At 49.9% G+C, this 23,176-nt stretch overlaps 1 long non-coding RNA gene across 1 annotated transcript; it reads right to left on the reverse strand.

Moving 5' to 3' along the window:
* Nucleotides 1–17,459: 17,459 nt before the first annotated feature.
* Nucleotides 17,460–20,723, reverse strand: LOC111561003. Its single transcript, XR_002743374.2, has 3 exons — nt 20,232–20,723; nt 19,196–19,407; nt 17,460–18,677 (listed from the first exon to the last, which is right to left on the reverse strand). It is a non-coding gene; the product is annotated as an uncharacterized LOC111561003 (long non-coding RNA).
* Between the last annotated feature and the right edge of the window lie 2,453 nt (nt 20,724–23,176).

The following is a 23,176-nucleotide window of genomic DNA, read 5'->3' on the forward strand; positions in this document are numbered from 1 at the left end:
AGAGGGAGACACAGAATCCAAAACAGGCTCCGGGCTCCGAGCTGTCAGCACAGAGCCCGACACATGGTTTGAACCCACGAACCGTGGGATCATGACCTGAGCCGAAGTCCGATGCCTAACCGACTGAGCCACCCAAGCGCCCCAAAAAGGATTAAATTTTTAAATGTGATGTTTCAAAGGGCAAGCTGTTAGCTAGCTGGAAAGCTCCACTGCCCACAGTGACGATTTTCTTTTTGGTTAACTGATGTCTCACTATAGCTCCATTTGAACCCTCTAGACTTTTCCTTAAAGGACATTAGGGCACCTAGGCAGCCGGGGAAACGCTGTTACTTTGACTTACATGCTATTTGGAATAAACCAATATGGGCTTAAGAAGGTTTTACTGTATTTGGTCTGCAGGCTTTGCTTGGTACCATCTCTTTAAAAGGCTGCCTGCCTTTGAACTAATCCTCTATTTATAATCCAGCTGGAGAAAGGGCTCAGCAGTATATACAAATTCCTAGGATTTACGGAGTGCTGCTCACGTATTCCTGAGCCCCCTTGCAGAGCCCCTGCCTCCGGCCTCGCTTCTCCAGAAAGCACCCTGCATCATCAAGGACACATCTTGGTGCCGTGGCAGACAGGCTGCCTGGCATGCCCAGGAATGCACCCAAGTTCCTGGTGGGGAGCACAGGGCCCGGCTGGGGACAGGGGCATGAGCCGGACGAGGCCCAGTAAACACCATCGCTCACTCTTGACGGCCTGCACTGTTCAGATGCCCTTTTCTAAGGGCCAAGGGCTGAGGCTCTCCTCTATCAAGCCGTTCTTTTCTTATAACTCATTCCCTCCCCCAAACGACGCCAACTTCACATTTTCCTTTTTTCCCCCTCACACAAATTATTGCAAGTCATGGCAGTCTAAATATAGCCCCCGGTCTGTTTTCCAGATGCGGAGGCCTCGACATTTTCCTGATGTCTCTCCAGCTGCCTCTTTTCTCTTGCTCTCCTTTTTCCTGCTTTCTCACCTTTTTTTTCCCCCCTCCCCGATGTTCCTCCCTCTGCCTCCCAGGCTCCTCTTGTCTTTCCCGCCTTCCCAGTTCAAAGGAAAATTCTAGAAGCAAGACCTGAAGCCTGGACAGCCCTGTCCCCAGCTCTCCATCAGTACTAGTGGTGGAATAGAGATATTATCTAAGGAAGAGGGTCCCCCAGGATTCTCAACAATGAGTTCCCATGAGTTCTTGTCACCCCTTCACGTACTTGCTTTGTCCAGAAGCCATTTACTCTCCATCCTATCTCCACCTACCTTGCATTGGCTTCTTCACCTTGTGCCCTGGGGTGCCGAAGAGTGGCTGGTCACTCTCTCCATTTAGCAACCTCCTGTGCTATTGGAAAATGCCCACTGGGACACACCTCAGCCGTCACTCCTTTGAGGTTAAATATCAATTCCTTCTGCCTTTCTTCATCAGGACTAAGTGCCCAGAGCTTTAATCATTTTCATGGATTACTTCTGTACTGTCTCCCAGTTGGCCATAACTCATGTAAGATGTGGAGCTGGGCCTTGAGTTCTCTGCCTTAATAAGGTTTGACTCTTGCTGCGTGAGCGTGCTGGAGGGATTCAGCTGACACTTCACAATCACAGGCCACTGGCTAATGAAAAATGACATGCCACAGTGAAGACGTGTGTCCGTGCCTATCTGGAGATCCACTCTGATGGTGGAATGCCAGTCCTTTTCTGCCCTGGAAGCAAATTTTGATTCAAGAACATATTTTATCCTGTCCTTTTCAATATACTTGGTCACTATTCGTCAACTTTCTTAAGTTCTAAGTTAGTGGTTTCAAGGCTACCCACATGCCACAGATAGAGGGTATATGAAACAACTAGCCTGTCTATATACTTATCTATTCTCAAAACAGCCATTGGACACCTCTTTAGGCCAAGGCCTGGAGATAAAAAGATACAGATAAGAAGTCACCTCAAGCGATACACATTCTAGTATGCAGTGTCTCAACCTGTTAACATTTGGGACAAGAAAGTCTTTGTTGGAGGCAGAGTCACCCCAGGGTTGAGAACCACTGGTCTGATGGGTTGGACAAATATATAAATGATGATTATAGTTCAAAGATGGTTATAGTTGAAGAAGGTGTGAATGCAGGGCTGTGCACGGAGTTAGAGGCCATTTGAGCTGTGTTCTGAAGGATGGACACAAATTTTCCAGGCAGAGACAATGTTAGAGAAAGAATATTATAGGCAGATGGAATAGTGTGTGCAAAGGCCCGGGGGTATCACTGAACAGTTAATGTACCTGGCGTGGCGGCTGCCTGGGGAGGAACAACAGGAGATGAGGACAAATTGGGGTTTGGTCCCAGTTTATAAAGGGCCTTGTGTGACTAAGATGCTTGCACTTGATCCCGAGGAAAAGGGGAAACAAGATTTTTAAGCTAGGGAGCATGACGAAGGCATGAGATGCATGATAGGGGAGAGATTACGACAGTTACTCAGGAGGAGGTGATGTGAGCTTGGGCTAAGGCAGTGGTGATTGGGAAGGGAAGGAAGAGCAGGATTTGAGAACTCATTCTGAGACAGAATAGGAAGGACTCAGAAGGAGTAGACAAGGAACAAAGAGAGGGAATAAAGTTGGAGGTGACCCCGGTGCTTCGAGTGGATGGGATCCTTAGCTATCAGTCTTGGAAGTGAGCCTTTTTCTGTCCTGGAAACACTCCCAAGTTTGCACTGTGCCCGCCTCTCATGGGAAGCTGGGGCTTTTGGGGGTACATTTACACTGGGGAGTGTTGACATTAATCCTTCTTCCTCACCTGCCTTTACACCAGGTTCATGGAGGCATCTAGTGGCAAGAACCCCACCATTGGGAATTGGGTCAAAGAACTGAGCATCTAGTTTGGTCACCACCAGGCCTGGCAGTGGCACCAGGCCTCCGGGCCTCATCTTGTCCATTTGCGATCGGAGGAGAACGCCCCTACCCCCCTCCCCGCCCCAGGATATGGTGAGTATGAATAGGGCGGTTTCTGTGGGTGGTTCAGACCCCCGTAGGTACTTGGCACTTAATGCCTGCAGTTGGCCCGGATCGTGAGTGGTTGTAATCAGGCCTGATGAAGGGGCCCCCCGACTCCACCGCGGCCTTGAGCAGCTGCCAACCCTGTGACCGGGTTTTGAGACTTGCCTGCAAATTCTTTTTTTTCAGGGTGTCTGGTTCCCGCAAACAGGCCTCTCCAAACCTTCTCAGTCTCCAAGAAGCCCCTTCTATCCTTCATCCCACTCTCCTCCATGGTGCCCCAGCTCAGTGGGAGACCGTGAGACAATACTGCTCCATTTGGCATCATGCAAACCCTCTCCTCCAGCTCCCCACTCAGCCTTCCCAATTCCGTAGGAGTGAAAGCAAAGAGCAGGAGGCTGAGTTCGAGGCAGCTTAGACAGAGGCTGGCCCAGCTGGCCAGTCGTGATGGTCTTGGGCCTGCTATGGAACCCCTCTCCTCAGCGTTGCTCTGGGGGCCAGGGTGGGTGGATGGCGTCCGAAGGCAATGGTGGGTGTGAGTATGTGTGCATTTGAGTGTGTGTGTGTGTGTGTGTGTGTGTGAGCTCCCGGGAGCCCCAGCGCCGATGGTGATCTCTCCACGCGGGAACAAGGGACTGCATTGTTAGCCTGCCTATCTCTTGGTTTCTGATTCACCCCAGGCCACTGCAGCCTGAGCAGGTTTGCAGCTGCTCAGGGATATACTTTCCAGCACATTTAGGACTTGGAACCGCCCCAGGTTTCGGGAACACATGGTGGGGGGGGGGGGGGGGCGGGGAGCGAGGGGGCTCAAATAGACTCAGAAAGGCGGGGAGCGAGCTACTTCTTTCTTTCTTCAAGACGAATCTCCATTTTCATCATCTGATAGCAGGAACAGCATCTGAGGACGGCGGATGAATTGCAAACCTGTGCAGGTCGGGGGAGAGGGCAGGAGAGTGGGGGGAGATGGGCAGATTTATTTCATCCTGGCTGAGGCCTTCTTGTGCAGCCCTGTCCCCTCTGACACGCAACTCCTGCTCGGTTACACGGTCTCCACCCAGCCCGGGGGCCTGCCGGGGAGCACATGGCTCTAGCACACGCTGGAAGCCAGCCCTGGGGGAGCCTTGGGCTTCCAACAGCCAGGGCCAAGCAGGAGAGGGGAGCCAGAGGCTGTCTCTAAGATCCGGGGGTCTGGGGGAGCACCGAGTGTTCCAGAAGGCCTGGCTTTACAAATTCCTGGCATCCCTTCTCTCTGTCCCGGTGCCTGGTTTAGGAGGTAATAGAGGGTACTTTCCTGGGCTCTGGCTTCAGCTCTTTCTCCCAGACAGGTAACTGCCTCCCAGCAGACATGAGCCAGAGGACTCTGCTGTCCCAAGTATTCGACCCCAGCCACTTGTCTGTTCATCTGATGTCTGTTCAGGGCCTTCTGAGTGTCAGACTTGGTCCAGATGTTGGCTCTTAGCAAGGACCACAACAAGGTCCCTGCCTTCTGGGAGCTAATGGAGAAGCCAAACAAATTGAACCGCATTCATAGCACAGGTGAAAGGGGTGCAGGCAGGGCAAATCCAGATCTAAATGCCACCACCCCCGCCCCGTTCTTCCAGGAGACCCGGTGACCAGCTGGACTGGTTTCAGGTAGCCTCCTCGCCTGCCACCATCTAGCTGGGTGACCTGGGCAAGTTTCTCTGTGTGCCTCAGTCATCTCCATCAGCCGCAGGGGAGGATGGTAGGAGGCTGGGGCCTCCAGGAAGACTGTGCACAAACCCTTCAGCAGCGTATAGAACCTTTGTCTCATTCTAACATTCTTCACCTGCCCCTTTTCCCCTTAGGGTAACTGAGGATTTGGGTCCACACGCAAACCAGTATGGGAACAGGCAGGCCCATGTGTGATGCTGGAACTGCCCCTCCCAGGCCCGACCTCTCTGGGTGGTGCTGCACAGGGCTGGCCTCTGTGCGGGGCTCAGAGCTGCTCCCAGACTCCCAAACAGAGCCCCTTTCTCCTGTGCTCGCACAAAGCTCGCTCACAGGGTCCCATTCAGAGGACTGGGTGATTGAAAGGGTGACTGCAGGCCGGCAATGTGACCTTTGGGCTGCCTCAGTGAGTGAGGGAGTGAGGCCCCATGGCCCCCAGCCCTGAGAGGACCCACCAGGCCCTAGTTCTACACAGACACAGCAAGGAAGGTTCAGCGTGGCAGAGAGGACAGGGCCAACTTCCTGGCCCTGGCCATCGTGGAGCCCCTCTGCTCAGCAATGCTCCCATTCATCCCCAGAGGAGCTGAATAATTACCCTCTCCTTGGGGACAGACTGGATAGGGGAGGTGAGCATAGGTGTTAGAAGAGATGAATTTGTAACTGAATAAAATGGTTTAAACAGCCTGGCTTAAAAAGGATAGAAAGTCAGTTCAGCCTGGTCACCACACTGACAGAACGTTCTTCAAGATGGAAGTTTCCATATCGGCACTGTCCACACGACAACCACTAGCCACGTGTGGCTATGAGCACTGAAATGTAGCTGGTGTGACTGAGAAACTGAACTTTTCTTAATTAAATTGCCTGTAGACGCTACCCGGGGCTATGGCTATTCCTACTGGACAGGAGAGGAGACACTGAGGCTTTGAAGCCACATAGACCCAAGTTCACATCCTGGCTATAACTTACACTTATCACGGTGTGACCAGCCTGTGTTGCTTGACTTCTCAGAACTCAGTTTCCCCATTTCGAAAGACATGGTTGAATAACACTGCTAAGTGAGCCTGCTGGGAGCCGGGCTTCTGTATACACTGGCACCAAGGGTCCAGCTTACAGGAGCAGAGATGCATCCTGGCCAAGGTGGCCAAGGTGAATCCCCTTCCCTTCCCCTAGCAGAGACCAATCTGGGGTACTTCATGCTTCTGACCAGCCTTTCCCTTCCTAGGAAAGTGCACTCCTCCCCTGAGGGAGGCCTGTGCACAGGAAAAGTTACCTCTCTATGGAGCTAAGAGACAGGGCAGGTCCAGGTCGCCAGGCTCGGGCCCTCCGCTCTGTGCCCACCGGCTTCATCATCCGTGAACAAATGTCCCCGGATTCCGTTGGGGAGCCTGGTAGACCCAGCCTGGACCATGCAGTGGCCAGGAGAAAGTTTCTCGCCCTTGTCCTCAAACACCAACTGCTTTCTTCCTAAGCCGTGCCCCTGTGCCAAATTTTCTTTCTCCTATACCTGAGGCCAAACTTAGCCCACATCCCATCCAGGGAAGAACCTGCTCGTGATTTTCCCAAATGACAACTGTCTTGCCATGCCGACGTCCTCCGAAGATCCGGCCCTGCCTTCCCAAGAAAGCCCATGGTCGTTGTAGGACTCCAAGAGGAGCAATGTAGGAAGGAAGGGAGGTCCAGGACCCTCGGCCCCAGCCAGCACTGACAGGTCTGTCTTCAGGTACATGCACCAGGGGTTCCTCTAAACAACAAAGGCCACTGGCCTCCTTCCTGTAGTGACAATGGCCAGGCAGGAGAGCCGATGGAGAAACTGAGGGTCAGAGAAGTTACTAACTTATCCAAAATCTCCTTTGGGATGAGAGAGAGGATGTGATGCCCCAGGCCGTCACTCCCCGTAAAACTGCACGAGCACTCAGGACAGAAGAGCAAGGGGGAGGAGAGCCGGTGGGCCGGTCTCTCCTCCATCACATGACAAGTCACCCAGAAAGAGGAGTCCGCTGCAGGCGGCGGTGGGTGGCCGTGCCGCCTGGAGTACGGGCAAAGAGCGGAGAGCCGGCGGGCAGACACTGTATCTTCTTTCCCTCTACCCTCCGTGTAGCCTTTTCCTCCGGGCCAGCCTGTTCCACTGGAAAAACAATCTCCCCTGCCTGGGGACTTGGGGCCGGCTGGGCCACCTTCTGGTCTGTCTTCATTCAGATCCCATTTCTCTCTTCTCCGGGAGGTGGGGGAGGGAGAGCCGCTGGGGAAGGCGAGGGTGAGGCTGAAGTCTTCATCTGTCCCCTTTAAGCCAAGCAAAGAAAAATAGCCCTTTGCCAAGATCTTTCATCTCAGTCATTTACTCTCACAGATGTTTTCTGCAATATAAACAAGAAGCAAAGAATGTTGGGGAGGAGAAGAGGGTGGGAGGAGAAGGAAGAGTAAATGAACAGCTTTGAAATCCGGGCCTGCAGAGGGCAGGAAGCGGGACCTCAGCAGGGTCCCTCCTGCCCTGAGAGCGTGGGCAACCTCAGGTCACTGCACCAGGCCAGTCGGAGGGTCGCTTCCCGGGGTGTCTTTGAAAGGAAGTTCTAGAGAAGTGGCCCAGCCTTTGAGTGGGTGGTCTCCCCAAACAGCCTTCCTCTGCCTGGGAACTGACACATAGAGAGCAGCTGCAGAGGCCCCCTGGGCTCAACCTGGAGCCGTGCCCTGGGTGCTGGGGCACACACCTGCCCACCTAGCGTTTCCCAAAAGCTGGGCGGGGTCACAGGCCAGCAAGACCGAAGGGAGGTGCCCGCAACCACAGGGGGATTAGCATTCAGTTGCACCAAGGGGAGAAAAAATCTTGCCCTGGATTTGGTTGGAGGAACACATCCTCTGGTGGGTCAGGAAGCAAACCCGGGAAGTCAGATATCACGAAGCTCAAAATCTCATGGGATTCCTGTTGATGTCACTAGCTCTCAAACTAAAGTCAGATGCCCAAGGGGGCTGAAAGTACCCCAAAGGAGTGAAGCTGGGTGGTGACTGCCATGACCCAGAAAAGGCCTATCTAAGGGGGCCGGCCACAACTCAGTTTCAGCTGAATATTAGCCTAGAAACTCAGAGTTTTGTATAAAATCTCTAGGGTTGGGTTTTTTTTTAACTTTTGCAATAATTAAACACACACACACACAACCATGTCAGCCTCACGAGGCGTGCCTGTGGGCAGGTTTTCGTTTGCGAATCACGAGTTTGAGACACTTGCAAAATGTTGGCTGGATGAATGGATACTAACTTACCGTTTACGCCTCCTGCTCTCCACTTAACAAAGGGATTTGTGAAAGGAAGGCTGAGAAAGAATCAAACAGCAGTATTTATTAGGAGCCTACGGTATCTTCAAAACGGTGCTCAATGTTATTATGGGCTCAGAAATCCAGAACACTTGGTCCCAACCCTGAAGGGTTACACTGTGGCTGGGGAGACAGAGTGATGATGCAGGAAAGGCGACCAGCCCCTGCCAGTGCCTGGTTACGTGGCCTAGAATGTTCAAGGATGGGGAAAACCTGGACAATGCTTCCCGGAGGAGGCAGCGTTTGGGCTGAACCTTGAAAAATAGGTAGAATCCCCACTTGCTGAGCTGAGCGAGAATCCTGAAACTGCAAGGCCTCTCGCCCCACCCAGGACATTGTGGAACCCTACAGTTGGGACCCAGAACCACAGAAACAGGCTGCTCCCCCTCCCTGCTAAGGAAGGGGTGACCAATCTAAAAAGCCCCCAACCTCCCCACTCCACCTGTCCACCCCTACTACCACCAAACTGTGGGTAGGATCCCCAAGGACGAGTTGGAGGGTAGGGGAGCATGGACTGAGGGCAGGCTGTGGAGGAAGGGCCGCTGTGAAGGAGGGGGCCCTGGGCAGGCCTGACGCTCAGCAACCTTTGGAAGGAAAGAGGGAGACAGATTTCACACAAGTGCTTACGAGCATTTCCGGGCGCCCGTGACTTCCTGCCGATGTTCACAGCTTTGAGCTACTTGCAGAGGAGAGAATGAAAAGTCGGTTGACCCCAGGCTCCTCATGTATTAGTCCCCAGTTCCTCACAATACACTGTAGAGCAGCAGTAATAACTTGCGTTTTACAGAGGAGGCAACAGACACAGCACAGCCAGCTCCCCAGGACAGGAATGTCGTCAGCTCCCTGCTCACCATGGAAGCATTGCTCCCCCACAGGGCCTGCACCTTGGGGCTGAGTGAAGCTGCCTGCCAGGTGACTTGTCCGAGGTCTCATAGCCGGAAGTGGTCAAACCCAGGTCTGCCTGACACGAGAGCCCGGGTTTTTTTCCACTACGCTGGGGAAGCCTACATTCACGAATGTTCTCAAATAGTCACAGGGTGTGCTTATCATCAGTCACCACGGCTGATGGATTGTCAATGTGCGGGAAGTGCAGTGCAAACACTACTCATGTGGCTAGCTGGGCACTCAGATTCAACAGAGATCCTTTGAAACGATGCGACTGTCCTTTTTGTTCAATGCCTCTCCAACAGCCCTTGGCTGGAACACCTCTAGGGAGAGCAGACTCACTACCCTACATCCCATGGGACTGCCAGCAGCTGGAGCTTCTGTCTGCTTCTTTTAGCCTTCACCCACTGCTCATGGTGCTTGCTCTCTGCACGATAACGGACACAGCTCTTCGGTACGACCACCTCGAAGACCGCTCTCTTGTTTGCCCTTTCTGCATTTGTCTCTTCCACATGTTCCTCCTGTGACACTCTTTCAGGGCCCATTCCTATGCCTCTCCCCAAATGCAGTACAGTTTCTTTGTGATTCTCTTTTATTTTATTTTATTTTTTTAATTTTTTTTAACGTTTATTTATTTTCGAGACAGAGAGAGACAGAATATGAATGGGGGAGGGACAGAGAGAGAGGGAGACACAGAATGGGAAGCAGGCTCCAGGCTCTGAGCCATCAGCCCAGAGCCCGACACAGGGCTCGAACTCACGGACCACGAGATCGTGACCCGAGCTGAAGTCGGACGCTTAACCGACTGAGCCACCCAGGCGCCCCTGTGCTTCTCTTTTAAAAGTGACACCTGCTGTGGCATCCCAGATGGGATGGATCAATAAAGAATCCAGCCAGAGAAATACCTCCCTAATCCTCAGCCCTCTTCTTCAGTTAACGTCACCTAAGATCACACCAATTTTCTTGGTAATCATGCATGTTGACTCATGTCAAGTTTACCATCAACACAAACCCCCAAGTTTTTCACATCTTCCCCCATCCTAGTCATGTATAGTTCCATTTGCTTTGCCCCCAAGGTTCCAGAGGTACATCTAACCCTATTGTATTTCATCTGTTGTATTTAGCCAGAATTAATCCAAACTGTTGTCGTCTTTGCGGAATCCAATTCTGTTGCCCAAGGTATGAACTACTCCCTCTAGCTGCAGGTAGAGAAGCTTGCCCTCTAAAAGTTCTTACCAGTCTCCAGTGGAACCACTGAAGTATAAGGAGACAGGAGTGCTCTGGGATGCAGGATGAGACTACCCATCCAGGCTGACATTCGTCTGCTTACCAGCACTGTCAGATCAGTCACTTAGCACATCCCCAGCCATTGCATTTCTGTGGTCTTCCAGCCCTCACTGTCCTCACGAGTGCCATAAGATTCCTGCTCTGCTGGAATGCGATGCCACCAGCAAACTTAGGAATCCCAGGCCCCCTACAAAAAAAAGTGCAACTGGTAGACCATCTCTTTTCTTGGTGAGCCCATGCTGATTCCTAATAGTCAGCATTTTCTTTCTTAAGTCTTCAGAAGCCATCCCTTTGCCTGTATGTAAAACAGAGATTATCCCTGAACCCCAAAGCAGAAGCTTCCCTCAGACACCTTGACTTGTTAACTCATTATGCTGCTCATGTCCATTTGCTCCTCCGGATCCCCTCTCCATCCTTCTCCCCCTGCTCTGGGCCCCAGGAGGCTGACCTTGAGGACTGCATCACTGGGGGCCCTGGCTCTCTGGCTTCCTTTGGATTCGGTCAATAGGACGCATCAAGAAGAGAGAGGTCAGTGGGGCAAAATCACCCTACTGGCCCCTGCTCCCCTGTGTCTCTCTGTCCCTCTACCTGAGGCCATGGCTCCTGTGGGGTGTCTCTTTCCTGAGCACCTTCTCTCATGCCTCTCCCACTTTGTCCTTCAGGCCCCCACTCCTGCTGGCCCTGGAGGCTTTCACCATACCTTGTTAGTTTTCTTTAACCTTGCTCATTGATTTGTAAGTAGCCCCATGTCTAAGTCCTCCTCGACTACCCCATTGGAGCATGCCATCTTTCCCCTGCCAGTGCTGACCGATGCACTCCTATTTTGAATCGTGTTGCCAGAAGAGTGAGGATAACAGCGCTCAAGTGGTGGGGGGGGGGGGCGGGCAGAGGGCCTAGGTGTTGATGACAACAGCATCAACATGGTTAAGTCACAGAACCTATGGTCTAACTGACCAAGATTGAATTACATCTGTATCATTTTCTAGTTTTATAGCTGCTTAACTTCATTGGCTTCTGCTCTGTCTTCTGTAAAATGGGAGCAGTAATCCCTCCTAACAAATTCATTGCAAGGACTTGATGAGATTGTGTTTGTGAAACGCTAAGACAAATTGCAAGCACCTAATAAATGAGAATTATCACAGATTATTATTAAGAGAAACTCTCACCTGTGAGTGTGTTGCTTTGGTGCCAGGATAAGCTGGCAATGCGCTGCAAGGTTTTATTCTTTATGGCTATCAGGGAATTTGGACGGCAGGTTATCTGCCCACACACTTATAAAAGAAAGAAAATACAAGTACTGTGGTTGTTGTTGTGTTAGTAGCTGGAGAATCTTTCAATTCTAGTACTTATTTTTTTTTTAATGTTTATTTATTTTGAAAGAGAGAGAGTACTTGAGTCAGGGAGGGGCAGAGAGAGAATGAGAGAAAGGAAGAGAGAGTAAGAAAGAGGGAGAGAGAGAGAGAGAGAGAGAGAGAGAGAGAATCCTAAGCAGGCTCCAAGCTGTTAGTGCTTAGTGCAATGCGGGGCTCCAACTCACCAACCACGAGCTCATGACCTGAGCCGAAATCGAGAGACAGATGCTTAACCGACTGAGCCACCGATGTGTCCCCTCTGTTACTGATGTTCAAGAGAAATTTTAAGCAAAAAATAATCCATAAGGCTATTTTTTACGTTCTAGCTGATAGCCCCTTCCTATCCCTTTTTGACATGATCTTAAAATTCCCCAACATAAAGTATGATCCCTACGTGTTTAAGCTGAAGAAACGCGGTGCCCTTCAGCCTGCCCTTACAGAGCTTCTTCCCACCCCATCCTTCCCCCAATGATGTTCTTACTAAAAATAAGGCTCAGAAGAGAGTCTCTTAACTCTGTCCAAAAGCTAAACCCAAAAGAGGTCAAAGGTTCTCTGGTCAGTCACATTTCACCCTACTATTTTTAGCTGGTGTAGGGCAAAACAAGGTTCCCCCCAGATCTGGGCTCTGTGAAAGTTGGAGATTGCACCAACATGGAGGAATACAGCTCTCCCCGTTAGAAGAGAGGCAACAATTCCCAAGCTATCTATTCATCGCCACTGAATCTTCCACCGACTCTGTCTTCTTTGTACTTGATCACACTGGGTTGGTCTGCTTATTTGCCATTCCAATCCAATCTTTAGTTCTGAAACTTTCCTAGTGAGCTATCCACATGCCCACGCCTGTGGGCCATCTCGTGCCATGTTATCCTCTATCTCCTGCGTTAGAAGCTTCGAGGTTTTCTGGATGTCTATGCTAATGGAAATGCTCAACTAAGCTTCCTGGATTGTCAGCGTAGACATGCTTCTTTTCGCTGCCAATGTCCCTCATTCCTGATTTCTCTCTCCTGAGAGCCCCAAGCCATGCTGTTCTGTGTTCTCAGTCCCTGTCTCCCCTTACTCACACAGATGCACCAAGGGCAAGCATCTTTCTGCCCAGAGATGTCTGCCCTTCCACATACTCCCATATGACCTCCCACTCTCTGACCTTTGCTGCTGGAATCCCTTGAGTTAGAAAACCAGAGATGTTTCCATGACTTTTAAGGCTTGTATTGGCAAGGCAGCAGGAGAAGGGAGTGAGGGACCAAGCTCAGAATTTCTGCCTGACCCTAGATTGCTGCTGAGGGCAATGCCATGGGAAGGTGACCTCCCCACAGGCGTAGGGACTGTCCCAATGGGATGACACCATTAGATACTCAATCTCAGCTCTTCTGTTGCTCCATTCCTCAAGCAAGATCCTGGGCAGATGGAAACTGAGTTTTAAGTTAAGGGCTGTGGCTAGAGCTTCATTCAGTGATTTATGGGCTAGGCCAGGGTTTCCAAAACTGCAAAAGAGCTATTCCTGGCCAAGTTCCTTATTAGTCATATGTGTGAAATGGAAACATTGCTTTGTCAGAAATATAGTCCCCCCCCCCACTTCCTCCCCAACTGTGTCTATATCAGGTTCTGGAAATGGAGCTGGGTGTTGGGAAAGGGACTTAAGGGAAGAACAGTTTACTGCTGGAACCTGTGACCTTGGCAGTCACAATGGTACCAAGCACATATGGGAGGGATTCTAGGGCCGTCAAAAAAAAAGAAAAAAAAAGAGTGAACCCACTTCACACTGACATTGCTCCCAGAGGTGCTTTTCTGTAAATAAATAGGTTATGCATATCTAAGCTTTCTCATTTGCTATTTTAGCTGTTGGGCATTCGTCCACTCTCTTCTGGTACCCGTGCTCCATTTTCTTCCTGGTGAATCCTACACTGTCTTCCGTCCTCCTCCAGGAGATTCTAGCACGGCCAATACCACCGCTAACTCAGGGTGAAGCACACGGCCCAGGTCTAAGCCAATCAGTGCAGCCCATCCTCCTGGGCACAGTGATTGGTGTATGAAGAGGCATCTGCTCAGTCAGAGACAATGAAATACCTGGAGGTTTTCCCTAGAACTTTGGGGAAAAAGACTCTTTTCCCTTGAACCTCAAATTTGAGAGGGACGGGACCTGGATCTGCTATTGTTCTCTGGTCACATGAAAGCTGAATCTTAAGCCAACATAGCAGACAGCCAAGCTTAGAGATTAAAAGTCATCAAGTCCTGATAACACACTATTTTAGCCCTGAATCCAGTTGTGTCTGATGCTGACCCTGATTCTGGATCTTGCAGTTACACGGACCATTAGATTTTTCTGTTGCCGAAGCACATTGAGACAGATTTCCTGTGTCTGGCAACCAAAGAGCCCTAGTTGACAGTTGCTGTTTCAAGGTACAAACATAACTGAAATGGAATGAAAAGAAAGCAGGCGGGGCCAGCCATAGGAGTGTAGTTTGCAAGCACAGGCTGTGGCTCAGGTGCACCGACAGAGGCTTTTCACACTCTAATGTGAGACAGCGGCATGAGGAGGTACCCAGACAGGAAGAGGAGAGCCCCACACAGGAAGCTCCCCCAGCAAACACCACCTCTTTAGAATTGAAATTGCGTAATCAAACCATTTCCATCAAGTTTAGTCTTTGTTATGTTTAATGAAATAGTAAATATTACTGCTGTAGTGAAACCTTTTATTGAAATGATTTGTAATTTAACCTGCTTTCCCCATAGCTGTGCAGAGTTAGAGTTCTCCAGAAAAGCAGAATCAATAGGAGATATATATATATATATATATATATATATATACACACATACATCTGAGAGATTGAGAGAGAGTTAAAGGAATTGGCTCATGGGAGGCAAGGCAGCAGGCAGGCTGGATTTGGATCAGAGTTGACGTTTCCGTCTTGAGTCCAAAAACTGGAGGCTCAGGCAGATTGTCTATGCTGCAGTCTGGAGGCAGAATCCTCAGGCTTTGCTCTTAAGTCCTTCAACTGATTGAATGAGGCCCACCGACATTATGGAAGGTCATTTCCTTTACTTAAAATCAAGTAATCGTGACTACTAATCACATCTAAAAAATACCTTCAGAGGCGCCTGGGTGGCTCAGTCGGTTGAGTGTCCGACTTCGGCTCAGGTCATGATCTCACAGCTCGTGAGTTCGAGCCCCGCATCGGGCTCTGTGCTGACAGCTCGGAGCCTGGAGCCTGCTTCGGATTCTGTGTCTCTCTCTCTCTCTGCCCCTAACCCACTCGCATTCTGTCTCTGTCTCTCTCAAAAATAAATAAACATGTAAAAATAATTTTTTTTAAGTATTCTTTTAAAAAAAATAAAAAAATAAAAATAAAAATAAATAAAAAATACCTTCACAGAAACTAGTGTTTGACCAGATAACCAGCACCATAGCCTAGCCAAGTTGACACATAAAATTAACCATTACACCCAGTTTGAACCAATATTCCCACCTGCTCATCCTCATATTAGTGAGGGTTCAGTTTTAGAATCTCAAGCCAATGAATGCCAAGATGGGCACTACAAAGGACATCCCCTTGACAAAACTCTATCAGTCCCCAGCGTAGAAGAAAATCCATGATAATCATTTAATTCAGTCTGGATGAAATGCTTTATTAATTTTGTTGATGTTAAAATATGTGAATCAACTTATTTATTAAATCTCATTTTGCTGACTGTTCACTATTTGCAGAATTCCCCTCCCAGCACCATCCCAGAAAAAGCACTTAAGCCCTGTCCCATGGGCCCCCGGCGGCTGAGGACGTAGCCCCCGTGTCCTCGCTGAAGGCAGACCAGCCACGTGAGTCAGGCACCTGCAGCAGGAGGGAGCATTCACCCTGTGAGTGCTGCCTGTGGGAGGCCCTCGTCGTAAGCAAGCATGAAGGCCTCTCACCTGGTTCGTCTTCCAGTAAACCTGTGGCCCCAAGAAGGACAAGTTTTTACAAATCCCTATGCTGTCAACCAGCCTTCTGATGGTCTGGAAGACATCTACTTACACTAATAATGCAGATACTTAATTTTATTCACTCCAGTTACCTACTATAGGCTTCATCTCGGCATCCAGCCTGGGGCTGGGCTCCAGGATGCCTCCCCAAGGCAGCCACATTCCTGTGGGCATCTATGCCAAGAGGAAATGGATGGGCAGTCGGCAGGCCCTATCGGTCCACAGGACAGCTCTGCCGGCAGCCTCGTGAGAGGTTTCTCAGAGGGTGTTCGTTAGGCTTCCTTATGGCTGATGATGCTGGGTCAAAGCCTCTGATGACGCCTGCTCACCCCAAATCCTCCATTTCCCAGCCTCCCTTGCATGTGACGGGATTCTGGCCAAAGGGATGTAGACAAAAGCGATGTCAGGCATTTACAGGGCTGGACCTTACAAGTGTCTCAGGAACCATCCAGTCCTGTCTCCCCCGACTACAGCGATCTTGACGTCACAGTCTCAGATGGCATGACCACTGAGATGTGGGGTTCTGTGCCATGGCAGCCCAGCTTTTCCCTTCTGACACCCGTAGGGCACAAAAGGAAGCGTTCTTCTGACTCACGGCCCTCCTCAGCCCAAAGAGCCAGCTCCCAGAGCAGATCGGGGCTGCTCCTCCCCAGGCTTGCTGAGGATCAATGACACCACTCCCCACCTCCATGAAACAACCTGTTTGTTGCGCTGATGGTGACCGTCAGGAGTGGGATCCTCATACCTTAAGCTGCCCAGGATCCACTCTGTGCCCACATTCCCAAGGAAGGGCCAAAACTCGTTAAATAATTGAACCAAGGTGGGTTTTCCTGAAAAGGCGTCCGTAGCTTTGAGCTCGTTTAGAAGGAACGAGAGGATTTCAGGCCCTAAACAGTGTGGAATACCTTCCATTGTAGTTGAAAATATCCTTGCTGGGGTCCAAAAACAGAGTCTTATCTGTTGAGAATGCAAGCAACTTAAGGCTCCTTCATTACAGAAAGCCTACCAGGCCTTGCCACGCGGCGTGACCCATGAATGTGGGTGGGACCGTTTGGTATTTTCATGCTGTTGGAAACAGTGGCCTTGTTGATCTCAGAGAGTCCCAGATTAAGCTGATTTCGCTATTTTTAATCTCTCCGGAAATAAGCAAAGAAGAGAGGCCTAATTGCAAACAGACTGAACTTTACATAGGAAATATGTAGGTCCCCTGAGGCACCTAGAAAGTGTCTGAAACCCTAACAGCCTGCCCACCTCCCCCACCCCCCACTCCCCTCTCTAGAGCACGTAAGCCTGCACCCAGGGAGGCCTGGGGCGGAGGGAGGGATTGGAGTCAGGAGTTCAGCCTTGGCTTTGGACTGGCCAAACCAGCCCATCCAGCCCCTTGGGCCCAGCGGCAGGGGCTTTGCATGAGAAACAGGAAGACTATTTGTCCACAGCTTGAACCGTGGCTTTGGGAAGGTTCTTTGTTCTCTCACCCCACTATTTTGGGTTTTCTGGTCCTTCTCTATTCTGTGCTTGGAATGGGGAAGGTTTCGAACACTACCATCAAGCCTGCAGGACACACACACACACACACACACACACACACAAACCACCCCCACTGCAATCCCATTTGCCACTCAGCCCTGGGATTTGTACCAAGTGTGGCCCAGTAAGAGCTTTATAGCGGTTCACATAGCCCCCAGCCTTGCCTACAAGCTCCAGTGTTAAAGTCTCAGCCAGAACCCTGGGCCTTGCTGGCAGCTGCACCGCTGGGTCGCTGTGGGAGAGAAGACAAGGCCCTGTAGCCTGCTGTGCCTCAGTTTCCCTGCCTGTCAGTTTGGACAACCATGACCGCCGCTAATTCTGAATTGTCTGCCTGCTGGTGGGACCAGGCACTGGAGGGGGCTCAGATTTATGGCACGGAAGCCCCAGAATGAGTCAAAGAAGAGAAAGACCAAAATAGATCAGGAGCCACGGGCCCAGAAAGCCAGCCAGAGAAGATTAGACACGCTGCCTAGAGAACCAACCGATGACTTTATTGAGGGCTCTTGCTCATAAACAGCCAGTGTGTTATTTTAACTTCCACGGACCAGGCCGACCCTTGCCTGTGATGGGAAGCTTGGGCTTGGAGCCGTCTGTGGGCCCTGCTGTTGCCGAGGCCGCTCCGGGAGCTGGGGCTCTTCCAAAGGAAATCAGCATGGGGCTCTGGGCCTTGGCGGAATGGATGGACAGATGGACAGTCTTTGAGTGAGAAAGTCGTGATTATGAGGCAGGGAGGAGTGGCAAGTGTCCCCCAGCCCCAGCTGCAGCTCTGCTGGTGGCAGAAAGTCTTTGTTTTGGGGGCATTTCTTCTGAGAAGCCCTTCTTCCTTCCTTTTGCTTCTTGGTCTCACGAATCCATATAGAAGGCAGTAGGCCAAGAGCACAGACATGGAAAGGGTCCAAGAACCACTACCGTAGCTCTCATCCCCGGGAGTGCCCCATCCTCAGCAATCCCCATCAATGGCTTTCCCTCTCACATCCTGACCCCTCACATCTTCTGCCTCATTACACGGTCCACTTTGCCTTCCTGGCCATTTGCTCCTTTTAATCTTCCCTTTTACGTGCAGAGCAGCACTGGCAGGCCCATTCCACCGTCATCTCCCACTGGAATGCTTCAGGCAACGGTGACACTTGAGTCGTGTTCTCCAGCAATGTTGTTCACAAGGCCAGCATTTGTCTGTTTGTAGACAGGGGCTCACAAATATCTCATTCCAGCACCAAAGACCCTTTCCTCCCTCTATCAGCTCTCAACCACCGGTCCGTTTCCCACTCTTCTCTGCCGGAAATGCACCCAGCCAAGGCGAGCCAAAGCAAGCAGGTGTCTGTGGGCTCACAGACCCTCCGAGGATGAGGGTCTTTTCGGTGGCTACCAGATTGTACCCTGATGCCGGCCAGCTCCTGGCGTCTGCCACCGGCCCTCCCAAGATGGTAGCCGGTGGACACACAGCCCAAACCCATGATCCAGGCTCTTCCCAGTCCAGCTCTGTTGGCAAAATGAAGCTCCCTGCTGAGGGAAAGCTGGCTGGACTGTCCATGAGGCACCCATGATAACTGGGCAAACCACCTGTCCCGGGTTGGTCAGTGCTCTGGGGAGCGTTACTAATGGGTCAGTATGAGGGACGAGACAGGAGGAAGAGGTCTGGAGCAAATGTCAGATTTTGGGACAAGTCCTTGCTGGTAATGTGTCTTTATCTGGAAAAGAGCACACGGGAACTTATAGTGAAAAGGAAGCTTTGAAAGCCTTCCGTGATGTGGCCCTACGCTACCGCTGTTCCAGTCTGCTCTGCCATGCCTTCCCCCATGAACTCCACCTTGGCCAAACCTACAGACTCGCCCTGTATCCTGCTCCATCTCTGCTCTTTGTCCTTGCTCCTTCCATTCCCTCTGCTTACAGTATCTATCTAGATGCTACCCATCGGCTGAGATCCAGCTCCAGTCCTACCCTCTCCCCTTCCCCCACTCTTGACCAAACCTCTGGGAAACCTGGAGTCTCCATGCCTTCTCCTTCTCCACTCATGGCTCTTTTTGTCTACTCCACACACAAATAGAACTTACCTTCTTATTGAAAACTATCACACACGTTCTCTGTTTCAGATGTATTGGCCTTTGTCTCCCCGAGCCTGAGTGTCCCCCAACCTTATCTCAGAATGTGTGCTCCAAGGATGCCTCCCCAGCGCTCTGAACACTGTAGACCCTAAGGCAATACTTACGGATTTGATTGGTTATCCGAAAAGATAGTTAAGTGATCACAAAAATGCATAACCTGGAAGAACTATAGGAATGTTCGGTGAGCGGTGACTGTGAGCCCAGGTGGTCTCTTCTTGGGGGCAGTGGCGGAACGAGTTTTCCTTCCCAGGCAGTCCCTGATAGTCCTAGAATCCCACAAAGGCCCATGGAAGGTGGCGGTTGGGTGAACAGTGTCCTGTAATCGAACAAAACCATAAATGCAAAGCCAGAAAGCTAAACAATGTTAGCTTTACAACCCCAGGTGATGAGAATGGTATTTACAGACTCAGTGACATGTTTGAAGCAGTGAATTTCAGAGGCTAATATTTTAAGCTGGACATCCTGAGACCGTGATGTTCTGTTTTTATTCTCCTCCCCATCCTTCCCTCCTGGAGCCCCTGGAACTTTCCATGCAATTTGGACAAGAGCATGAAACCTCTATTGTTTCTCAATCCTTATTAGTGCTAGGGAAGGATTTAAAAACTGCTTTGTGGAAGGTTGATTGGTGAAGAGTGGAAAACATTCTGAGGCCTCAAAAGTACATTTGCCATTACATCAAACTTCCATCGGAGAATTTCAAAATTCTAGGCAGAGAGGAAGTTCCCTCAGAGAATTCCAAGGGCAACGGGACTAGGAGGAGATACAGTAAGTCCTTGTTTGCGGATGGACCCATCTGGGCCCAGAGGTTCCAGACAGTCTAGATCCGCCTCTTTAAGACCTTTCTTTCTCTGGAGCCCATTTATATACTGAGTAAAAGTTCCTGGGGCACATCCATAAACAGAGGGTGGGAACCCGAAACTTTGCTATTTATACACTCCAGAATGCAACTGGAGAAATCAGTGTTTTCTCTCAGAACAATCTAGAAAGCAAAGGACAAATTGCAAACAGCGACGCACGCATCAGGAAAGTCTGGGAGATCAGAAGGGATAGAAAACCACCAAGAGACCATCATGTTGATCTCCCCAGGGGCCTGCACAGTTGGGATGCAGCCTCAACAACCCCCTTCAGACCGTCTTTCACCTTTCTCTCGCTTTGGCCGATGAACAGTGTTTCTGATCAATCCTCTGTACATCCCCTCCAGACAGGCGACACGGACAAGATAGAGTTCCTCATGCATGGAAACAAAGCCCAGAACGTGCTCTACCATGTGGGGTTTTTGCCGTTTGTAAACAAACCTAGATGCTAGTCTGCAGGCCACCAGACCATGCTGACCGGTTCTCTGAACAAGCCCGATCTGGCCAGACTGAAACATCAAATCCTGTAGTGACTTCAGGGTCTGAGCCCATCTTATAGAAGCTGTTGAACAGGAAAGAAGTGGTGCCTGTTTTCATGCTAAGAAAAGCAGATAACCTTACCAGGAGAACAAGCATAAATGATGATCTGAAAATAGCTTGACAAGTTTTGTTTTCACCGAAGTGAACCGCCTACACTCAACGGCTTTTTTTTTTTTCCTTCAAATTACAAAAGTAATAAATGCTCAGTGCAAAAAAACGTGGGAAATACAGAAAAACACAACTGGGAAGCGGTTGATAGTTTTTGTTGTAATCCCTTCCAGTATTTCTCTATCAATAGTCACCTATATACCAATGCATAGTATATATTATATTGTATATTATATGTATTATGTTATCTATTGTATAATATTTAATTATATAAATGAAGAGGCATATAGAATTTTTTACATATAAAATGTTCATTCGCATATATTCCTACATATTTATTTATGAAATATACATTTATATGTTTCATATAAAATTTCACGTAAGGGGCGCCTGGGTGGCTCAGTCAGTTAAGTGTTCAACTTCAGCCTCAGGTCATGATCTGAGTTTGTGGGTTCGAGCCCCACATCGGCCTCTGTGCTGACAGCTTGGAGCCTGGAGCCTGGAGCCTGCTTCTGATTCTGCGTCTCCCTCTCTCTCTGACCCTTCCCTGCTCGTGCACGTGCTCTCTCTCTCTCTCTCTCTCTCTCTCGGAAATAAACATTACTAAAAAAAAAATCTTAAAAAACATTTCACATAAAATCTCAGAAGTCATCCATTTTGTCCTTTTGTTTTTACTTTAAGGTAACATATTAATTGCAGAAAATAGGTTTGAGCCAAAAAACAGAGGTGAAAATCAGATCTATATCCACCATTCAGGAAAGATCACTTTCACTTAGTGTGTGCCCTTCCTATTTACTTTAAATATGTTTGCGTAAGTATCAAATGTGTCAAATTATACAGAAATAGCATCATGATACATGTTTTATTTCCTCAGTATGCGGGGATAAAACCAATGAACATCCTAAACCATTGTATTTTCCTTTCCTTTGTGAGTCATGTCTTGTTACGGCTTCCTCTTGCAGAGAGGACACCATCTGGGACGAGGGCCACTGCTCAGCCTGGAAGGTCCACACTGACTTTCATGAGCTGCTAGAGGCTTTGTGGAAAAAGGATTCCTAAATTTTAAAATCTTCCTTTTACATAACAAGAGCAAAGCCAGGAAACCTACTAACGGAACTTTACTGTAAGTCATAATGCCGAAAAGACAGCAGGTAGCCTGAGGAAGTTTCCTCCAGATAGGAGGGGACAGTAGAAAGCTCTTCCAGGCCAGGAGGACAAGCAGAGGGGAGAGAGAAGAGAGGCAGCAGGTAGACAAGGCAAGCCTTTCCTGCCCCCTTCCTTAAGACCGTATCTTCAGGATTGGGGTGTTATTAACATCTAGAGGGAGCTTGAGGGGGGTCTAAAAACATCTGGGGAGATATAGTTTGAGGAGATTTCAAGTCTTTGGGGTTTATCTGGTTCAGACCTAACACGGTACCATGGGATAGGTGAGAAATGACGGAGGGAAGTGGCCCAGAGTCTAGGCCAATGGGCATGAGACAGCACTCCTATTCTCCGAGCTTGCTTGGGTGTCTAGGGGATTCCTGATTCCCTCATGGGCCAGCTTGCGACAGAAGTACTCAGAAAAGGCCTCGGGTTGGGATGCACAGACCACAGTCGCTGGTTAGCACGCTAACTCTCACATGTGGTTCAATTGAAGAGTCATTTACTGATTTCCCACCCCGGGAGAGAAACACAAAGATAAGGCTTCACTCCCCTAAAACAGAGGTGCAGGTGGACCCCAGATATGAGAACAAGTCCACAGACAGTCTGCTACTGCATCGGGCTATCAGGCCCCCGGGAGGCCGGCCTAGGCTTTGTTCCATCTATCCCATTTTCTAGGCCATTCTCATCTCCCCGGCCCTCCCTGAGCGCAGCCACATTCTCTTCTCAACCCCCTATCCCATCCTACTTTATGCAACCTTCTTTCCACCCACTGCTTCCGTAGGTCTTGAGGTGTTCATGGTAGTAGCAAGCCTAGGGTAAACAGGGCCGGGCCCTAAGGCTATGGTGAGCAAGTCAGGAAAATGGGACCAGAGCAATAACTGGGGGTGGAAAATGGATAATAGTAACTGTTATTATTATGTATCACTTATTTAGTCTTACTGTGTGCCAGGCACAGGTTTAAGCACTTTACACTTACGAATGAACTCACACATTTGTGTTAACTCGTAACTTAAGGGTATGAGCTCATGCTACGTATGTAACAACCTATGAGGTAAATGCCGCCACGATTCTTTCTTTTAGAGATGAGAAAACAGAGGCACCGAGAGGTTAAAGCGACTTGCCCAGCTCACACAGCTAGTAAGTAGAAGCTAGAACCCCATCTTGGCAGGCTGGCTCCAGACCCTCGCAGTAGGTGACAGTTGGGGACCCCAAAGGCCCTGAACCAGAACAAGGGAAGTGGCCGCCTTTGGTGCGGGAATTCAGGCTGGCCCATGGCGGTCCCAGAGCATCTACAACTTCCACAATAGCTTTTGGAAGATTTCCCAGTAGGCAGGAGGTTTAGAGTGTCAGTGGCTCCTACTCTGTAGCTCTGGAAACTAAGACCCGGGAGATTAAGGAAATGTGGCGTGCCCACAGTTGCAAAGGTAACTGCAGGAG

The sequence above is a fragment of the Felis catus genome, chromosome B3 (assembly GCF_018350175.1).
Source record: "Felis catus isolate Fca126 chromosome B3, F.catus_Fca126_mat1.0, whole genome shotgun sequence".
Classification (NCBI taxonomy): domain Eukaryota; kingdom Metazoa; phylum Chordata; class Mammalia; order Carnivora; family Felidae; genus Felis; species Felis catus.